The sequence below is a fragment of the Cebus imitator genome, unplaced genomic scaffold (genome assembly GCF_001604975.1).
Source record: "Cebus imitator isolate Cc_AM_T3 unplaced genomic scaffold, Cebus_imitator-1.0 Scaffold1, whole genome shotgun sequence".
NCBI classification, from domain to species: Eukaryota; Metazoa; Chordata; class Mammalia; order Primates; family Cebidae; genus Cebus; species Cebus imitator.
Genome location: NW_016107316.1, coordinates 14289883 through 14298998, shown reverse-complemented (window position 1 = coordinate 14298998; position 9116 = coordinate 14289883).

Below are 9116 nucleotides of genomic sequence, written 5' to 3'. Positions count from 1 at the left end.
AAGACAACAGTGTTGGCAAGGATGTGGATTAAAATAACCCTTGTACATTTTTGGTAGAAATATCAATTGGTGCAGATGCAATGGAAAATAGCATGAAGGTTCAAAAACTAAAAGTGCAACTACTATGCGATCCAGTAATTCTATTTCCAGGTGTATATATATCCAGAAGAATCGAAATCAGGGTCTTGAGTGGTAGCTGCACACCGCCCCCACCCTTGTACATTGCAGCATTATTCACAATAGCCTAGATTTGGAAATACCTTAAATGTGCATCAGTGGATGAATGGATACAAAAATATTATTCAATTTTTTTTTTTTTTTTTGTAAAAAAGGAAATTCTAGCATATGCAGCAACATGGACAAACCTGAGGACATTATGTTAACCAAGATAAATCAGTTATAGAAGGACAAATACTGCATGATTCCACTTATATCACGTATCTAAATAGTCATATTCACAGAAGCAGAGAGAGAATGGTGGTTGCCAGGAACTATTGGGAAGGGGAAATGTGGGTTGCTGTTCAACGGGTATACAGCTGCAGTTATGTCAGATGAATAAGTTTTAGAATCTGCTGTACAACATTATGCCTAAATATACATACATTTATATATATATGAATACATATATATGTACCATATTTGTTTAGTTTATTTAGTGTCTATCTTCCCTGCAACAAAAATGTAAGCTCCATATGCACAGGCACTAGTTCTGTTTTGTTCATTGCAGTATATTCAATACCTCAGTTAGTGCCTAGACAGTAAGTAGGTGTTCAATAATATTTGTGAGATGAATGGATGTGGTGAGAGGGAGTGCAGTGAGGAAATAAAAGAGGAACAGGAGAAGTGACAACTTAGGCAGAGGCAAGACTACAGAATTCTGTAAACCATGTAAGCATGTTTCTTTTTCTTTTTTTTTAAGCAATGAATAGTCACTGAAGTATTTTAAACAGAAGGACTAATGTGATCAAATTTAAGTTTTGAAAAAACATCCCACTCTGATCTGCAAAGTGTGTGAACACTAGGGCAATAGTTCTCAGTCATATACTAATTAAATCAGGCCTTCTAGGGAGGGAGCCTGGGCATCAGTAATTTCTAAAGCCTTTCAGGTGATTCCAATGCACAGCCAAAATTAGAAGTAGTAGTTTGACAGTGTGGCAATTCCTCAAGGATCTAGAACCAGAAATATCATTTGACCAAGCAATCCCATTGCTGAGTATATAGCCAAAGGATTACAAATCATTCTATTATAAAGACACTTGCACACGTATGTTTATTGTAGCACTGTTCTCAATAGCAAAGAGTTGGAACCAACCCAAATGCCCAACACTGGTAGGCTAGATAAAGAAATTGTGGTACATATACATCATGGAATAGGATGCAGCCATACAAAAGGATGAATTCATGTCCTTTGCAGGGACATGGATGAAGCTGGAAACCATCATTCTCAGCAAACTAACACAGGAACAGAAAACCAACACTGCATGTTCTCATTCATAAGTGGGAGTTGAACAATGAGAACATGTGGACACAGGGAGGGGAACATCACACACTGGGGCCTCTCAGGTGATGGGTGAGGGGAGCGATAGCATTAGGAGAAATATCTAATATAGGTGATGGGTTGATGGGTGCAGCAAACCACCATGGCATGTGTATATCTATGTAACAAACTTGCACGTTCTGTACACATATCCAGGAACATGAAGTATAATTTAAAAAAAAAGAGAGAGAGTGGCAATTTGGAGTAAGATTCCCTAGAGAGCAGGACATACAGAATTCAGAACATGGAGGGATTTCTTGTTTCAGCTTTGATATATTAAAATTAGAAGTTATTACTCTTATCTTTACAATAAGAGGAAGCTATACAAGCTGAAAATTATGACTTTCTTGGGTCTATGAGAGAACTAAGGTTGGAGGACATGAAATCTGGAGCATATCTGAAGACATATCAAATAAGATCAGCTTACATGGAGCAGAAGCTCCTGGGACCACAGCTGGTAGAAATGCTTAAATAGTAATTTGACAGATTGCTGGAGTCTATGTCTGGAAGCTCCTGAGGGTAGCAGTCATAGGGGACCCACACATTTTCTCAGGTTTCTTCTAGGGAACCTACCATTTTCTTATAGAGAGAAGCTGTGAAATCTTCCTACATGGCCCTGGCAGGCAGAGACATGGAAGAAGAAGCAGTAGCCATGGTGAAGTTCCCCCAAACAAAGGCCTAATCTCCACGGTGAAGGATTTTATTAAAGGGTAATTTTGAAATGTTGTCCCACGTGGAGGAAGGCAACTCTGTCCCACTGATGTCTGTTCAAGCCTTCCTGTCTTACCTAAGGGAAAATAAGTAAGAGCCTAGTATTAAAAGGTAAATGGAGGCACAGTAAAATTTTAAAGACTTTATTTGAACAAACAGTGATTTATGAATTTGGAAGCACCAAACTGAAGGTGGTTTTGGATTCCCCCAAAGATACACAAAAAGAGGGCTTTTATAGGGTGAACTCAGAAGCAATGTAAAGAAAATATTTGACTGGTTGCATTTATACAATTGCCTTATTTGGTCTATCCCATTGGAAAGTCCTTAGCTATATAGCTATAAGTTAGCTGGTATCTTCCAATTAGTTAATCTGAAGTTTCATTTTTCTTTAATTGGTCACTTATAAGAAACAGTTCTACTTAAGTTTTGCTTATGTTTGCAAATCAAACAAGGTCAAGGTTGCTACTGTGGCTCAACTGCCTTTGTCTGCTTGGGATTCTCAGGTCTTGTCTCCATTTTATTTTATTTTAACAATAGTCAACAGGGAAAAGGACTTCAGGAAATAGATGGGGAATGTTGTAGCTAGAAAGAGACTTGGAAACAGTGAAGGAAGAGATGTCCTCCTAGAAAAGGGACAGATACTTCTGAAGTCCACACTCCTGAGACATAAACCCACTAAAATACTAAGACACAAGTAGAAGATTATAGAATGCTCCCTTTCCCCACAGCTTACGACTAAACTAACAAACTTACAATAATAACAGTAGATTACAGGTGAAAAAATAGCAAGGCACAAACTCTACCTGAGGAAGAGTACATAGAGAAGTCCCAAAGCCAAGAGGGGAGGATAAAGCAATACCAGTAGAGGAATTTGAAACCTCTGTTGCCTGTAGCTGCAATAAACTTTAAACAGGCCGACTCCTAGCGACAGTAAAACAATACTCATATTAAAGGCAAATCTAATTTTGTACCTATTATCTTAAACAACTCTGGCTTCCAGCCCAAAATTACAAGTCATTTTGGAAGGCAAGACAGTCTGGAGAGACAAATAATTATCAGAACTAGACTCAGATTTATTGATGTTGGATTTACCAGGCAGAAACTTAAAGGAAAAAGTCAGCAACATACAAAATCAGATGGACAATGGAAGCAAAGAGATGACCACTATAAGAAAAAATCATGGCACAAGTGGAGAAACTGTTTTTAGGTAGGAAGAGGGACAATTTAATGTAACAGTAGAGAAGAAAAAATGTTTGGTGCAGATATAGACATGCATTTGTAACGCTAGCTTTGATTTCTCTGTTAATTCAGTCCTGTATTTTGTGATTTGGGAGGCACAGGGTGGGAAGGGGCAATGGTAGGAGACCATATTGCATGCACTTTCCTGTCCTTCTTCTGAGACTTAACCAGCACTCCCTCTCCAGGGCACCCAGCTATGCTGTGAGAGAGGAAATAAATGTAATGAGTGAAGAATGCTCAAAGGTGTTTTATTTAACTTAGATATGGTTGGCTATTGTGCCACAATCTCAGATCCAACAACAATCAGAGTTGTTCATGTTGATACTGAATGCAGCTGTGACACATATGAAACATTGGGAAATGGAGAAGGCAAAGGAGAGACCCACACAGTGATGACTCTTTCATTAGCACATAAGTATTTAGGCTATATTGCCCAGATATCTGAGCATGACAAATTCCTCCAGTATGGTAGCCATGAAATGCAGTAGTTAACAAGGAGCCAGGACATGGTTTGATGTGCTGTGAAATTGGGGAGCCAAGTCCAGGGAAACCAGAGATTTTAAATTCAAAATCTTGTTTCCACAAATGAGTTGTCACATCTAAGTAAGGGCAGTATTTTTCTTTAGTTTTTGGAGATCAGATATCTCGAATATTAGATTCTAGTGATCAAAGAATAAAGCAAGAAAGGATGAAAGGGGATTCACATGATCGTGAATTGCCATTTACTAAGCTCGTATTATGTTTTGAGCTCTGTACTGTATCAGATATTTTACTGAGCTCACAATACCTTTTCAAGGTAGGTTTTAAAAAATGCTCATTGTATAAGTGAAGAAGCAGAAGCCTAAAGAAATAAATAAATACACAGAGCTGGTAAGAGGTGTGTGTCTCATACAAACTCATGCTTTGTTTGCATGGAATGGGAGTTTTAAAAAAACTCCCATCTCTGGATCCACTGCTTATTCCACCGCTTTGTGTTTTTCATATAATAGCAAGTAGAAAAGTAAGTTGTGATAAGTGTTTGCTTAAAAAATGAAAACTTAGCTCTCTATTGGAGGTTTTTAAAATCTGATTTCCACCTCAGTTAAATAGTTTGCCTTGGTAGCGGTGTACTCTATTGATTTAAATGTAAAATTAAAAATTCAAACAGTAATGATGGCTTTTAATGACTTTACAAGATTATGTGATTATACAATGTTGAAAATAAAGTTATTGTGACTATGGAAAGATTCCTTGCCTAATGCTAGAAAGTGCAATTAAAAACAAGAGAAATTGTTAAGTTTCTTAAAATAGATCATATAATTTTGAGAGCTTGAGAGAGTGATGCCATCAAGTGATGCCTCCTGAAGGACTCTCACACTGAACTGCTATTCATATTTTGCTGAAGAGCTTCCACTCAGCTTGTAAACAAAGCTATTTAACTTCCAGCAATACATAATACATCAAGAAAATTGTATAAACAAGTAAGCCCAAAGTTTGACCACATAGTCAATATAGATAAAAATGTTATGCCTACATTTATACTTTCAATTGTAAAGAAGCTAAAATGACCCCAATTAGTGGAGAATTTATGATTGAGGCAGGAGGGGTAGAGATGGACATCCCACCTGGGGTGCTGAATAGCAATATATGATTTCACTAATGCTACCCAAACACTGTACAACTTCCAGAGAAGTTATGCATATGCCAGCTAATTGTTATGGATGCTAATTATGAAGAACTTGAAGAATGAGAAACTACCTGTAATAGTGACCAAGCAGACATCCTAGGAAAAGTAATTATTAAACATAGTGAGAGTCTTAATAGGTTGAAATTTAGGGATGGGAACTATTTCATATATGTACCTTCCTCCTCTGCCCAACTAGTGCTCATGTCAGACTCTTTCATATAGTTGCACTAAAGAAATTATTTAATATTTTTTAAATGAAGGAGAACATCTCCTAATGGATATGGAATGTTTGGTGTTATGAAAGAGCACAAAAGATCCCAACAGAGACCCTTCTACTCTTCTCACATCCATTTCAGATACGTTCTCAGAGTCAGCACCATCCTATTTTTAAACATGTCATTTGTCAGCTTTTTATTATTTAAAAAATGTCCAATTTGCTTAAAGTGCCTCAGGCAGAAGTATGATCAAATTCATTGATGACAGCGACACTGAACGAGAATGGACAGGGGCGGAAATACCAGGGCCCATTAGAATGGACCCATGGATAAAGGATGTTCTCACTGCTGTATTTGACCACATTCTGAGTTTAGCAAAATAAAACCGGGAATGATTGTAGATTGACTCAGAATGAACCTCGGAGGCCATGTTTTTACAGCCTAAAAGAAGGAATTGCTCTCTGGCCTGACCAAGAATATTCCCAGGGGTTTGTCTGAATAACTACATTGTCTCCATATGCCATTTCAGCTTAAACTGTTTTCCCTCAAGGATCTGTCAGGGAAGGAATGGCCCTTGACATTCTTATGTGGAGGTGTTGCCTCAAGCACACATAGGTTTAGAGGATTTTAAATCAGGGTTGCTCATGTTGAGAGTCAGTACAGCTGTGACACATATGAAACATCAGGAAACGGAGAAGGCAAAGGAGAGGCCCACACAGTTTCCTGTCGATGCTTTCATTAGCACATAAGTATTTAGGTTACTTACGTGCTACTACCCAGATATCTGAGTATGACAAATTCTTCCAGTATGGTAGCCATGAAATGCAGTAGTTAACAAGGAGCCAGGACATGGTCTGATGTGCTGTGAAATTGGGGAGCCAAGTCCAGGAAAACCAGAGATTTTAAATTCAAAATCCTGTTTCCACAAATGAGTTGTCACATCTAAGCAAGAGTATTTTTTTTTCCAGTTCTTTGGGATTGAGGTCATTGAAGGGGTGTAGGGGAAGAGACCAGGAATGGAAGGCAGCTGAGGAGCAGTAGAAAGGGCAGTTCTGCTGAAATCCCCAGGGGTCTCTGTGGAGGAGTCACAGCCTCTCCCTTTGGATGTCCTTATCTTCTTCCTGAAGAGGTGCTGAGCAGTAGGAAAGTTCCAGTGACCTTGGCCTTGATAGAAGGCCATGAATAAGGGTTCTGAAGGTCTGGGTGAGAGTGGAGGGGGCAAGCTATTATGAAGGTCAGAGAAAGGAGGTCTCAACTGATGGGGCATGAGGAAGGAGACCAAATGGAGAGATGCCATTTAAAAGTGCCTGCTAAGCCTTGGCCAGGCATGGTGCCTCATGCCTGTAATCCCAGCACTTTGGAAGCCTGAGGCAGGTGGATCACTTGAGGTCAGGAGTTCGAGACCAGCCTGGCCAACATGGTGAAAACCTGTCTCTACTAAAATTACAAAAATTAGCTAGGCATGTCAGCAGGAGTCTGTAGTCTCAGCTGCTTGGGAGGCTGAAGCAGAAGAATTGCTCGAACCCAGGAAGTGGAGGTTGCAGTGAGCTGAGATCACGCTACTGCACTCCAGTCTCAGTGACAGAGTGAGACTCCATCTAAAAAAATAAAAAGGGCTTAATAAGCCTTCCAACAAATGGTGACAGAACAATTGGACATCCATAGGCAAGAGTTAAAAACAAACAAAAAAAGAGACAAGGGAAGATAGGTGGCAGGGAGCATGAAAAAGGAAAAGAAGGAAGGAAGAAAGAGGAGGGGATCCTTGACCTAAGCCTTTCAACAAACAGTGACAGAACAATTGGACATCCATAGGCAGGGGTGAAAAAGAGATGAGGGATGACAGGTGGGAGGGAGCAGGAAGGAAGGAAAGAAGAAACAAAGAAAGGGGGGGGGATTCTTGGCCTAAGCTTCATACCTTATAAAAAATTAATACAGAATAGATCATAAGAGAAAAATATAAAATGATAAAACATATAGCAAACAAAAAAATACAGGAAAAAATCTTTGTGATCCATGGCTAGGCAAAGATGTCTTTGGTTTGGCACCAAAAGCCCAAACTATAAAAGCAAAAATGGACAAATTAGACCTCATAAAAATTAAAAAGATTTGCTGTGTAAATGACTCATAACAGGATAAGAAGACAAGCTACAGACTAGGAGAAAATATTTGCAAACCATGTATTAAACAAGAACTACTACTTAAAGTATATAAATAACTCTCAAAATTCAACAGTTTAAAAAAGTCAAAGAATTCAATTATAACATCGGCAAAAGACACGAGCAGGTGTTTTATTGAAGAAGATAAATACACAGATAATAAATAAACCCATGAAAGGATGTTAACCAACTGTATTAGTCTGTTCTCACACTGCTATAAAGAACTGCCTGAGACTGGGTAATTTATAAAGGAAAGAGGTTTAATTGACTCACAGTTCATCTTGGTTGGGGAGGCCTCAGGAAACTTAGAATCATAGAGGAAAGGAAAATGGAAGCAAGACACCTTCTTCACAAGGTGTCAGAAAAGGAGAAGTGCCAAGTGAAGTGGGGAAGAGGCACTTATAAAACCAGCAGATCTCCTGAGAACGAACTCACTATCACAAGAACAGCATGGGGGAAAACACCCCAATGATTCAATTCTCTCCAACTGGTCTCCCCCAGGGGATTTTGGAGATTATGGCAATTACAATTCCAAATGAGATATGGTTGGGGACACAAAGGCTAACCATATCACCAACATTAGCCATTAGAGAAACATAAAACCACAATGAGATATTAATATCTCTACATACCTATTAGAATAGCTAAAGTTAAAAAAAATGATGACCACACCACATGCTGGCAAGACTGTGGAGAAACTGGAGGGCTCATATATTTTGCTGGCAGAATAAAATATGGAAAAACTACTCAGGGAAACAGTTTTGCAGTTTCTTATAAAATTAAACATGCAACTACCATACAGCCCAGAAATTGCACTCTTGGGCAGTCATCCCAGAGAAATTAAAACTTATGTTCATGTCTGCACATGGATGCCTACAGCAGTTTTATTTATAATAGCCAAAATCTGAAAAGGGCTAAGATAATCTTCACCATACAAATGATTAAATAAATTGTGTTACATTCATACCATGGGAAGTGGGTTTGGCTCTACAGGGGCAAGGGAATGTATCTCTGTGGTGATGGAAATCTTCTTTATCTTGATACATCAATATTAATATCTTCATTGTGATACTGTATCAGAGTTTCACAAGATGTTGTCACTGGTAGAAACTGGGTAAAGGACCTCTCTGTATTATTTCTTAAAATGGCACGTGCATCTTTGGGCACACAGCGAGCTGGCGGCAGGAGAGTTTTTTTGTTCATACCCCAGCAGCACCCGGAATGCCAGCAAGGCAGAACCTTTCACTCCCCTGGAAAGGGAGCTGAAGCCAGGAAGCCAAGTGGACAATTATCTCAAAATTAAAAGTTCAATTTAAAAAAAAGTTCCTGAAAGTCCATTTTAAAAAGTCAATATATTATCTCCTTCTGAAAGTTCAAACTATATCCAAGGTGGCTAGATTTTGGGGATCCAGAAAGAAATGGAGCAGAGGAGGTACTTTGAACTTTGAAGTACTTTAAGCAGAGGAGTACCATGATCAGATTTAAGACAGCCGTGATATTTCTTTGTGGTACGGATTTGAAGTGGTGGGGTGTTTACAGATTGGGTAGGGAGTCTAGAGGGAGAGAAATCACATAGAGGGTGAGTATCACCA